At 38.5% G+C, this 13,639-nt stretch overlaps 1 protein-coding gene across 3 annotated transcripts in view; it reads right to left on the bottom strand.

Annotated features, from left to right (window-relative positions):
* The window catches only part of LOC129777544 (nephrin-like), a 172,725-nt gene that overhangs the window by 64,087 nt on the left and 94,999 nt on the right, over positions 1-13,639 (bottom strand). The window lies entirely within an intron of this gene.

The following is a 13,639-nucleotide window of genomic DNA, read 5'->3' as shown; positions in this document are numbered from 1 at the left end:
GTAGTCCGATCAGTACATAGCCTACAAAAAAAAAAAAAAATTTGGAGAAGTGGCGATTTATTTTTCAACATAGACTCCTTTTAGCTCGATACACTTGACCCAGCGATGCTCCAACTTCTTTAATCCATCTGAAATATACGTTTTCTTGAGGTCTGTCTACTTTTCTCCGTGGCGGCGATGACCGCGACTCAAATTTGGTGACTTTTTCAAGTTTGAAAACAAAAAAAATCTCCTGGGGCCAAATCTGGAGAATACGGTGGATGGAGCAGCAGTTCGTAGTGCAATTCGACCAATTTGGCCGTGGCGACGGCGGAATTTCCATTTTTTCCATTTTTATAAAATTCGCGGACACGCCCGCTTCCACACACGGTCAAAACTTATCTTTAAGTACTTATCGGACCGCCCTCGTATATATACAGTCAGTATACACCCCGTGTTGGTTTGTTATTTTTGAGTTTTTTGGGGTTAAAAAGTAAATAATTAAAAGCGACTCATAGTCATCGTAAAACTGATCCTTTTCACAAGTGACGAACCAGCCAAATGAGTTGAAAGTCACTATAATACAGATAAAAAAAATGATCCTTTTCACTCTCATTTTTTTATCTTCGCTTATTTTTCGTCGGCCTATTTCCGCCACTTTAGTGCCAATCACCGACATCAGGGAGGCGACTCCACCTGTTCCTACCTATCAGACTCAACAACTCATGAGCCGGGCCAACTTCTTTTACTTCCGCTCCGAAGGAAGACGTAACCAGAGATTTTTCGCCTCAGAAAATCCCAACGACGCCAGCTGGGATTGAACCCAGGCCGATCGGATTGTGAGGCTGTTACGCTAACCATACAACCACTGGCGCCGTCTTCACTCTCATGTAGTGATAAGAAAAAAATTGGTCACATTTCTACTTTATGTTTGAAAAAAAACGAAAAATCTTCAATTCTGACGGTACAAAATTGAGTGTACAGTTCAAGTTGAAAAGAAAATTGTAATTAGTTCAGGAATGTTAACAGATAACAAAATTCAATCTCCTAGTATTTGGTACGGCTCTCTCTGGCGTCCAGCACTGTCTGCCAGCGCCGAGGCGCGATTTTTGGTCACTGTAAACGGAATGCTCTCCCAGATCTCCTTTATCGTCGTTTCCAGTTCTTTGTATTTATTTATTTATTTCTCTGTTTATTTCATCTTACTTGTGTTGTCATATTGAAAACAGATGGGGAAAAGCCAGAGTGGCGAAAAAACCTCATATCTTGACATGAAACATTGTAAAAAAAACATACAGACGAACAACAATGGTGGTCAAAACATCGATAATCAATAAAAAAAGAATAAAAAGTTGACAAAATCCATCGTTGGAAGTGATTTCTTTTGAATGGATTCAATCCTAGCAATCCATAGTGTGTGATAAGGACACCAGACAACCACGCCGAATTCCAGAACTGATCAAACAAGTGTGCAGAACAACACTTTCAATCAGGTTGGATCGCGAAACTCATCGGAGATCTTGAACATGAATCCGAGTTGCTCATTGGCCCTGGTAATTATGTCCGAATAATGCGACATAAAGGTTAAGGCAGAGTCAAGCGTAATTCCAAATTCACGTATTTTTACGCACGTGAAATTATAACGTTACATTTTGGAACACTTAGTGTGAGATAATTTCTTGTGCACCACTCTACAAAAGTGTTTATCAGATGCTGTAGGCGTAAGCAATCAGCTTCGAACTGTCAGATACATTTTAACATCATCCGCATAGAATGATCAATTACCAGCTAGCAGGGTCAATCCGATCTCGTTCATGAAGATGGGAAAAAGCAACGGTCCAAGGTTGCTGCCTTGAGGTACTCCTGAGCTATTGGTAAAACTCTCCGAAAAATCAGATCCAATTCGTACACATGTTTTTCGATTGGTAAGGTACGACCTGAACCAACGAGTGAGTCTCGGAGATACACCAAGCTTCTCAAGTTTAGCAAGCAGTATGGTGTAATCAACCCTGTCAAAAGCAGCCTTGAGGTCGGTGTACACAACATCTACCTGCGCTCCAGCTTCCATACTCGTAAGGCAAAATGAAACGAAGTGAGCAAGATTCGTTGAGACTAATCTCTTTGGATGAAAGCCGTGTTGATCAACAGAGATATAGTTTTTGCAGCGAGAGAGTAGAACATGCATTAAGCGATGTGATCCCTTGATATCTTTCGACGTTCTGCTTGTCTCCTTTCTTAAAAACCGGGAACATAAATGAGAATTTCCAACGCGTAGGAAACACACCCTGCTGGAACGAAATATTGAACAGTTTCGACAGCGGTGTAATGAGCTCAGGGTAGCAATTTTTCAGTATACAGGAGAGAATTCTGTCGGTCTAGCAGCGTTGGAGAATTTTAGTTTTTTGGTGGCAGATCGGACGCAAGCTGAAGAGATCGTAAGGATATCCAAATCAAAAATATCTCTGGGCGTGTACCTAGTAGCATCACCAATTTGGGTCGACGAGACGACGAGAAATCGTTGAAGACGCTCTTGAAGTGCTCAGCCAGGAGTTGACATTTTTCCAATGAGGTGCAGGCTCTCCTGTTAACCAAGTCAATTTCCACCGGTAGCCCGTTCTCTTTACTTTCAGTCTTCACAAATGACCAGAACTGCTTTGGGTTGCGCCGTAGATTGCCTTGTATACGCCTTGTATACGGTTGTACTTTCGATATTCCTTGCTGGCAACTGAAAGCAAACGTACGGGGGTGCGACAGAACTTGCGGAGCGCCTTCGATCTCAGTCGTTTCAGATGACGTAGTCGAGTATTGAACCAAGCAGGCTTTGGAGTAGGTCTGCTCAACGGCACTCAATCAGATACTGCTCGGCCCACGACCTCCTCGAAGTGGTTAACGGCTTCATCTATCGACAAGCAGGAATCCAGGAACTGTCAATTCTCCTGGGCGAGTGAATGGCTCAATGCAACAAAATCGGTTCTTCGGAAGTCGAGCTCATGCACATCAGCGGTATTGTCGAAGCGAACGGGCATCGATAACATAATAGGGATTTCCAATGCAGGATGGTGATTATCAATACCGATCTGCTTCGTTCCCTGGATTTTTTATTCTTCAGACATTTCTTTATTCCCCACCTTAGATACTCAATAGTGTTCAAATCCGGTGATTGCGGAGGTGTTTTGAGTTGATTGGGACATTATAGAGTAGGCACTTCCGCATGATGAGATCAGTTTGCTTCGGGTCATTATCCTGTTGAAAGTGGTGATCACGAAAGAGATCCAATTTCTGCACGGGACACTGAAGGTAACGTTTCAGAATGTTCATAAAGCCATCTTGTCCACCGCCGAATCGATAAACTCCATGATTCCAGTTCCAGAAGCCGCTATCATCTGACGGCCGCCGCCGTGTTTTACTGTGGGAACCAAATGCTGAATCTGGAGCACTGATTCTGGTTTCCTTCACACCATATGTCCTCCATCCGATTCAAAGAGATTGGTTTTCATCTCATCCGTTTCAAGTACCTTGTTCCAGAACTTCTTAAGACTGTTAACATATGTCTTAGCAAACTGTAGTCGTTTTCTCATATTTACCTTTGAGATGAAATACTTTTCACGGCCAACACGACCTCTAAGATTGTTCCTGTTCCTGTTCACTGTCTCCGGACAGTCTCTGAGCTGACAGTGCCGGCTACTTCAGTAGTCAATTTAGCAATGTTGTTTTAGGGTTCCTTCGAAATATTCGCACAATTACTCGTTTATCATCAAAAGACAGGATACGTTTGTGTCAGACAGACAGGATACGTACTCGGGAATTTTTCCATGGTTCCTTCGTATTTCCACTTGTTTATGATTTTCTTGGCGGTATAGTGAGTTCTTCCAAGTATAGTTGCTATTTCCTGCAATGTCTTCCCACGACAATTCATGCTTATTATCATTGTACGTGTAACAATATCTATTTCTTTCTTCTAACTTGCCATTTTGATATAAACTTCTTCAAACATCAATAGAAAATAAAAACCAACACTGCCCAAGCAGTGGTTGAGTGTTGACACCAATCACTAACGAAAAAAAGTACGCTAATTCGCAAAGATCTTACTTACAAGGCTAATTTGCTCGGAGAAATTTAAGGTGTACACTATTTTGCGATGCCTAGAATAGAGATTGTTTTCAATTTTTGGGTATAAACAAATAACAGAAAACTATCCGCGGAATTTCATTGCACGTATAGCTAGTTAAATGTGTGGGTAATTAAGATGCATCAAAAGAATCAATGTATTCAAAATATTTTATACCAAATAAATGGAAAGTATCGTCAAGTAAGATGTGTACACTAAATTTTGCGATTGACTGTATGTCTAGCTTGCATAACTTATGATGGATTTTAATTCATTTTGTCGGTTTAAAATCTAGAATTTATCCCCAATCAATGGAGTTATGGCCATGACATCTCACACATCTGAATTTGTACCTAGTTTGAATGGACTTCATTTCCATCGTTCGTTTCAAACTTCAAGTGATGACAACTTCAAGTCAAGTGACAATGGGTATAATTTTATTTTGTACGTTATCATGTCTCCATATTCATTTCAAATGTAAGGACATTCGTTTCAATTTTTTTGATGAAAAACACAGGTGTATGGCACGATTATCGCTATCTCACTCTACCTACCGTCACCGCATATCTCACTATCCCTCTGATGTAAATGTTCATGGTGGAAAAATGGTAATTCGCGATGACAGAAAAATAGTGTCGACGTCTGGTGGCGACTTCAAATTAGGGTCATAATTTGGGTCCCAAACTCGTTAGTGTAATCTCTGTCAGATTAGAAGACACGAAGCCGGTTTTTAAATTTCAAAAATTTGAATTTTCACATCATGTTATTTAATTACTTGAGACACGTGTTTCTGACTTCCATTCAACCATATGGCTATACAATTCCAACATTGTTACTGAATTTTTTCTTTATAATATAAAGTTGTCTTCATAAACAATTTTTGTATGAGACTTTTTCCCCCTGCAAACGATAATGTTTTTAATTTAAATAGAATACTAATATGATTTGGAAAAGCTAATTTTCATTCATAATTTTAACTTTGAAACCGTTCATTCCGACTGAAAATCAACTATTCTTTGACGCTCCCCTGAACTAGTAAACGAAGCTCAATGGCGTCAACGCGGATCGCTGTTTTGAAGAAAACAAATACTTTTGACGTTTGAGATGTTGTGCCATACAGCTGAAAAAACATGAATAAAGAGCAGATGCCTGATACAATCGAACAGCTATGTAAAGACTTTCTGAAATTGAAACTCTGCTAAAGTTGAATTACTTAAAATTGATGCGCATTGAAATAAAATGAAATTAAAATGTTTTTTTTTTTTTTTTTTTTTTATTCAAATCGTTTATTTTTACAGGCTCAGTTACATAAGTTTAAAGGAGCCGAACTCCTTACTGTATTGTTACTAGTATATATACAAAAATTAAAATGTTGATAAATGTTAAAATGTTGAATATATGATAGTCATTCAAGAGCGATTCGATAGATTTCAGCATTAAACTCTGTAATCAAGTTCTAAAACGTTTTAATTTCAATGATCCTTTGATCATAAATATGGCGGTAGCTGATCCAACTGATTTCCTAGAAAAAAGCATATGTCAATTCTTCCCCTTTGACGAATTCTTCCAAATATTTGCGATCTAAATGTTATTCAGGATATCGACAAAGAATTAAAGGAGATTCGAAAACTGGTTTTAACTGACTTCACTGTAAACGAACGCAAGAATGCTTCTTTTTTGAGGTAAAATTTAATCATTGAAAAGGTACGGTAATAATTTTGCTTTCCCCAAATTCAATAAAATTATTGCAACATTTCTGATTCCGCCGTATTACTCAGCACGCGTTGAACGGTTGTTTTAGGAATACAATTTGAACAAAACAAAACTAAGACGTAGAAAAGGAACAAAAACTATGAGAGGAATTCTAGCTTCCAAAAATTATGTAGACATGCGTAAAGAAAGTCAGGATTATTATGAATGACACGAAATGTAAAACATAAGTTTAATATTTAAATGATCATGTATGATCACAAACAGAATAAGTAAAATTCAAAATGCTGCTTACTGATACTGTCACATGATATACAGTGATTTTCATTACTAATATACATAAAATAAAAAACAGTGATTGTTTCAGCTTTTTTGATTTTTTATTTCGATTTTTTCAGCTTTTTCGAAAATTTTGTTGACATCTTTGAGGGGGGAGGGTGGTCCAAAAACCCACGTTCAATCATCACCAGAAATTATTCTATTATTCATTTTGTTATTAATTTATTATTTATGCATAACAAAATTGGCAAAAAGCTACTAACGAACAAGCGATCGTCATAAAAACATGATGATCGTAATGTTATGAACAAGTGCAAGAGGAAAACTAACGATAATTTGCCCAAAAATAATTGGTTCATGCATCTTGGCATCTTGAAGCAAAATTGTAATGAATATGTCATGAAACCGGAACACGGATCCATATTTATTTCGATCAAGTTCACACATACACACTTCTCTATAACTAGACATTAAAACAATAATAAATTGGTGCATATATTCTGAGCCGAAAATCTGAGTACATGCACTATGTTTCACGGCTATAAGACTATTCATATTTCTAACCTGTTTTTAAAGTTGTCAGCGACTCAAAAAAGGTTTGGTTGAAATTATTTCTAAAGGGTGGAATATAGTGATTATCCTCGTGTATAAGACTACCTTCACAACCTTTATTGTTCGGGTCAGGCGCGGAACATTGAAAAAAAAAAGAGCAGATTCATCTGCAAAACACGAGCTATGTACTGCAATATGTTGTAGTTTGTTTGCCGAATAGATTATTTGAACTAATTGAAAATAAAAAGACCTATGAAGGTTATAAAGCTAGTGTTATAAATAAAAATGTATATTGCAATAGGAGTAGCGGTAAGTTTCTTCCTTTTTTTTCAAAAATTAATGCTTTATTCTGCAAAAATGGTTACAAATTTAATATTTAAAGTATTGCCCATCGCTAGTCACAACTTTTTCCCATCTTTCTGGCAATTCACGGATCCCATTGCGGAAATAATCGGTCGGTTTGTCGGCTAACCACGAATCGATCCAATTTTTGACTTCATCAAAATTGGGGAAGTGCCATGTTGCATCGATCGAAAAAGGTAGTAAACGGATCAATGTCAGGAGAATAAGAGGGGGGGGGGGGGCGGTTTAGGATCTACCAATTCAGTGTTTCCAAGTATGTTTTGACCGGTTTCGCGACATGCGGTCGAGCATTGTCGTACTGCAAAATAACTTTATCGTGTCTTTGCTCGTATTGCGGCCGTTTTTCCTTCAGTGCACGGCTCAAACGCATCAATTGTCGTCGGTAATGGTTTCATTCGGTTTTAGCAGCTCATAGTACACCACACCCAGCTGGTCCCGCCGAATAGGCAGCATAACCTTCTGCCCGTGAATACTCCGCGCAGCCGTCGATGTTGATGCATGGCCGAGGTATCAATACGTTGTCCGACGTTTAGGATTATCGTAATGGTCCCACATGTCGTCGCCAGTAACAATTCGATGCAAAAAAAACCTTTCTTTTATGCCGTTGGAGCAGTAGTTCGCAGGTGAACAAACGGCGTTCGATGTCTCGTGGCTTCAATTCATACGACACCCAATGTCCTATCTTTCGGATCATTCATTTCATGTTTTTAAATCATGTTTTTAACCGATCGAATATGGTTAGCTGAGCTACTCTAAGTGTATCTGGGAGTTCTTGTTGCGTTTGTAACGGATCTTGATCGAGTAAAGCCTCCAATTCTTCATCTTCGAACTTTTTTGACGGTCTGGAACGTTCTTCGTCTTCCAAGTCAAAATTACCACTTTCAAACCTAGCAAACCACCTCTGACAAGTTCGCTCAGTTGGAGCATGGTCACCATAAACTTCCACCAATTTTTTTTGATTCATATTGAAGTAATGACGTAATACTCCCCGCAAAAATACTCTCGTTGGTATGAAATTCGACATATTCGAAGTGGAGGCGATCTGGCGTAGTGCTAACATCCATACCTCCCACGCAGAGATCACGAGTTCAATTCTCACTCCCGACATTCTTCCGAATAACTAAGTAACAAGTAAAAGTGACGAACCAGCCGGAATGTGTTGAAAGTCACATGCACAATAGTGGAAAAAAAAGACATTTTCGAAGTGGCAAAAACTTCAAATTTTTGACAAATACTGAAAAAGACGCGCAATAACAGTAGCTTTCCAACGAATGTCTGGAAATTTGATTCACTGGAATAATAATTAAGTTACCCCATCTGTTGTAAAACCGAAAAAACTTACCGATACTCCCAATATGTACATAGTTTTCTCATTTTGACCTTTTTTCGTATCAGTTATGAAACAGAACGTATTATTCAGAACATGAATCATCCGAAGAATCTTTTAGGGTGCCCAAAATTTTCCCCCTTTTTTACAAAAATGATTTTTTTTTTCAAAAATGACATTTTTTTCAAAAATACATAACTCTTGAACTACTGAACCGATTTTGACGAATCATATACCAAATTGAAGCCAATGAACTAGTATTCTTTGAAAAAAAAAATACTGCACTTCCTATACCAAATTTTGTTGATTTTTTTTCTGTAATTATTTATACCATTCGATGGTTTACATGGTTCCGGGAACAAGGGCGCTTTTTTATATTTTTCCTTGAAAGCTGGGGATTTTTCACATAACATATCCAAAAATCAGAGAGCCTTACTTTTGGTTCTGATTTTTCAAAATTAACCGATGAACGAAAAAGCATTTTCCCCATTTTTTCTAACAACTTATATTGAGTAGATTCAAATTAGTCAGAATACAATACTATATTTTCTGAATCACGAAATGGATATCTCTGTTTAAATCGCTACCAGCATGCAATCTCTAATTCTGAGAAAAATGATTCTCCTTATATTTACGCATTTTTCTGGTTATGGTGTGGGTGAATGCTGGTTTTATATGCGGAATCTCATAGGTCTCTTCAACTTCGAGATAGGGAAAGTTGACTATATTCTGCTAGAGGTTGTTTACAATGGATTGATACTCGGAGAATAAAGTTTTGATTAACTGAATCCCTTGACTGTTGGCATCATTTCCTTATTTCATATGTGATTTAGTTTCTCGATGTCCACATGAATTGACGCGGTATATGCGAAACTATGTGTAAAACAAATAATGAAGTTTCTAAAAAAAAAGTCATTGATGTTGATGACCTAAGCTGAAAGTACGGATTTAGAAGCGTATTGGTACGCTGCCCTTGGTATAAAGAACTGGTGCATTTCAAGAATGTAGACGAACGGATAGATTCCCATGGATTGAAGAACATTTTTACATTTGATGCTTCGCGTATCAATTACGGCAAATTGTTACAATAGTGCGTTTTCTGGGAATTTCACAGCATCATTTCGATAGAAAACAAAATATGAACAGATCTGAAACACACAGAATTGCTGTTGAGACTTGTGTCGAAGACATCATGCAAATTTTGATTTTGATGTTAAAGATAAAGAAGTTGTGTTCCTGGCGTAGAATTCAAATGTTGGAAAGATGGAAAAAAAATGAGACGATGAGTAATTCAGTGGCATGTTTACTACGTTTCTCCAAAAGAAACATTCTTCTTTCCGAATGGAAGTAAAGCCGTGTCCGAGTGGCGAACTAACCAAAAAGGCTGATAGGTACTATAAGGGCATCCGCAGGCTGCAGACTTTTTTTTTCGGCCGATAGTTTAGCCGGGTTGGGCTGCTAATGAGCACAACGAGCCAACTAAACAATCGGGTTGATGAAGAGACGACTATTCTACTTAGCTGGAGTTTGACTATTGAAGTAAACGGTTGCAAAATGAACACATTGAACCAGAAATGTTATTACTGTTCTCATACAACGGAGGGGAAATTCAAGAATAGATTCTGAAAGAATTGAGTGCATACTATTCTCAGTGATAGATTATTCAGTGGAAAATTCTACACAATGCATTCTAAGTTAATTGATCACCCAAAAAAACTTTGGCCATTTATCGGATAAGGATAACCAGCTTCAATAAATATCGATAAACAATCAACGAATTTGAATTCAGCGATGTCACTTTAAAAAATATTCGCGCGGTAAGAGTTTCGGACGCCAAAACTGCGAACTACACTATCGGACGATAAACGTACAGCAAAATAAAAATTATATGTGCGGGATAAATCCCAAACGAAAGACAGTTTGAGTAATATTCGCATCATTAGCAATTACTCCTACAACATCGAGTATCACTCGATGCGAAATGACTAAGCCAGAAACTTCAGCATCAAGTTTCACTCGTGATGCACTTGCATATCGATACCAGATTTGAGATTCGTTTTCATATTTTATATTTGAAACACTCAGAACCAGACTGAAGATTAAGAAGCAATATTTGTTCACACTATATTTTATAACGTTGTCAGCATTTTTTTGAATTACTATTGTTACGCGCGAAACATCCAAAAAACATAAACGATAGTGTATCATAAGTTATACCCAAATATAAATTTACTACCATACACAATGAACATCAATTTCGATTATGTATTGCAATATCTGTCAGATTACAGATGCAGATCCAAAACATCCAAAGCTTTTTATGAATATTTGATTAAAATTGTTCTTCATTAATAGTAATAACGTTCCTAGAGAAACTACGCCGTCTAAACGTGAAGGGCGAACACGAAATTATTGCGACACCAAAAAAGTCATGCCAATTTTCTTATAATGTTTAGAATCAAACCAAAATTTTAGGGTAGTTTTATACATATATTTACTTCAAAAATTAAAAGAAAAGTTAATCGATGGAGCCTTGAGTGTAAAATTGAACGCATTTTCGCTTGATGCCCTCCATCAACGTCTTTACAGTGTTATCCGGTACCAGTTTCTCAGTTTTTTTTTTCCATTTTCTTAACATGTCCTTCTCGTCTTTGACTGTCTTCTTGCTCTTCCGAAGTTTCCGCTTCATTATTGCCCAGTACCGGGCGCAGCTCCGGACAGTTTGGCGAGTTCATGTCTTTTGGAACAAAATGGACAGAATTGGCCTCATACCACTCCAGGACACTTTTTGTGGCTTTTTAGTGGCATGATGCCAAATCTGGCCAAAATAGCGGAGCTTCGTCGTGCTGCTGCAAGAATGGCAGAAGGCGCTTCTCGAGGCACTCAGATTTGTAGATCTCGCCATTTACTGTGCCCTTTGTCACGAAAGGCTCACTCCTCAGTCCGCAAGAGCAGATGGCCTGCCAAACGAGATATTTGGAGGCGAACTTCGACATTTTCTTCTTCTTAAATTTGTCGTCCACATCGAACTTGCTCTTGCCGGTGAAAAACTCCAACCCCGGAATTTGCTTAAAATCGGCTTTTATATACGTTTCGTCGTGCATCACACAGCAGCCATATTTTCTCAGCATCTTCTCGTAGAGCTTCCGTGCCCGAGTTTAAGCCGTCGATTGTTGCCGCTCATCGCGGTTTGGGAAGTTCTGTACCTTGTATGTATGTAGTCCAGCTCTCTTTTTAGCTAAATCACGGCTTGAGACGTTGTGATTTGCTTTTATCATCCGCTTCACCTTTCCCTCCGTCTTTTTGTTGTCAGGTCCCGGTTTTCTTCCAGCACCTTTGCCGTGGTCCAACGTCAACCGCTCCTGGAACCGCTTCAACACTCTGGAGACGGTTGAATGGTGAATGTTCAACATTTTTCCCAACTGCCGGTGCGACAGGTCAGGAAATTCCAGGTGTTTGGAAAGAATTTGTTCTCTCGACTCGCGTTGGTTCACCTCCATTTTCGTTGAATCGAAAAACACGACTTCGAGTTTGACAGCATGTAGACAATACACATCAATGAGAAAGTGTGCAAAATTTGGTTGATTTTTACCCAATGGTAAAAAAGTTATGCCCTGTTGAATGTGTCGCAATAATTTCGTGTTCGCTCTTTAGTATTACTTGCGTTACTTAAATTATTACTAAGTATTTTATTATTATTTTAAATGAATCTTATTCTATGTGTCAAACTCGAAACTACGTGCAGATAATGCAAGTTGGAAAAATTTCCATTCCCATGACGACACGTGCGAAGTTAACCACTCATGGACTTGGAAGCCACCAAATTATTCATATTTAATGATCAAATTTCAGTGTCTAAAAGAACCATGTCACTGATTATGCAAGCTCCATTTGTGCATTGATGTTCTTCGGGTAGTGACTCTTATTCTCTTCTTTCAAAATTTCGCCCTTTTAGGAGAGTTCTATATCTTATGAGGAAATTCAACCAACCATTCAACCATTAGGGAGGATAGTGTCACCAATGAAGAAAAAAGCCAAGGGTCGTTGCAGGGATGGAGGAGCGCTGTATACACTCTGTCCAACTTATATAAGACCAGGTGATGGTCTTGCTGAATTGGGTCATTGTAAACAAAAAAAGCTTCCATTAATATTCGAGGGTGTTGGTATTGGTGACTTTGCAAGAGCAGAGTGTAAACGAATGTTTTTGTATTTTTCAAGTGTCAAGTTTGTATAAGACCAGCTACATTTGGCGTTGTTTTAGTTGTTCTGATCAGAAAGGGAAGGAAAAAGTGCTCACGGAGAGAGAAGAAAGACAAATCGATGCATTCCACCAAGAAATTGTTGGTATCAGAGAAATCGCTCGTCGGATTGGATGATCAAGTAGTGCTCAATTATTTGGCGAATCCTCAAGAAAACCGTAAGAAAGAGAGAGCTCCACGAAAATCGAAGCTCTCTGACCAGGATAAGCGGGAAATAGTTAGGACCAGTGACTTAGTATATCAAAAAATATTCACGAGTAACGAATATTATTTTATTTCAGTAATTATTTAATTTCAGTAAAAGACTTTTTTCAGCTTTAAACACACTACTCTCATTATATTGATGACAATAACAAACGAGTTCATTATGTTCATATCGCCGATGCATGAACAAATTTGCTATAATGAATGAATGCGGCATTGAGTGGCGTAAAAATATACTATAAATCATGAAAAAGACAGTTTTGTTTATATAAAGGGTGTGTCACATCAAATTGCATCACGGAAAAAACGCTGTAGAAATTCGCCCAGTAGACCGATCCTTTTGAAAATTTTAGACAGTAAAATAAAAACTATTAAGCAACTTTTGGCATTTTATTTTTATTCATACTTCGAGCCCAAGCCCGTATGCCCGCACCTTCCTCTTTACCCCGTCCATAAGGTTCTGTACAACGTCAGGTTGTAGTTTTTTTTGAACAGAAATCCATTTTCTCTTGAAGTCCGCCTCCGATTTGACAACTTCCGGAGGGCCTGCTTCATAATCGCCCAATATTTCTTTATTGGGCGAAGCTCCGGCGCGTTGGGCGGGTTCATTTCCTTTGGCACGAAGGTGACCCCGTTGGCTTCGTACCACTCCAACACGTCCTTTGAATAGTGGCACGAAGCGAGATCCGGCCAGAAGATGGTCGGGCCCTCGTGCTACTTCAATAGTGGTAGTAAGCGCTTCTGTAGGCACTCCTTAAGGTAAACCTGCCCGTTTACCGTGCCGGTCATCACGAAGGAGGCGCTCCGCTTTCCGCAAGAGCAGATCGCTTGCCACACCATGTACTTTTTGGCAAACTT

The sequence above is a fragment of the Toxorhynchites rutilus genome, chromosome 3 (assembly GCF_029784135.1).
Source record: "Toxorhynchites rutilus septentrionalis strain SRP chromosome 3, ASM2978413v1, whole genome shotgun sequence".
Lineage (NCBI taxonomy): Eukaryota > Metazoa > Arthropoda > Insecta > Diptera > Culicidae > Toxorhynchites > Toxorhynchites rutilus.
This window is presented reverse-complemented; position numbering and strand designations above follow the sequence as displayed.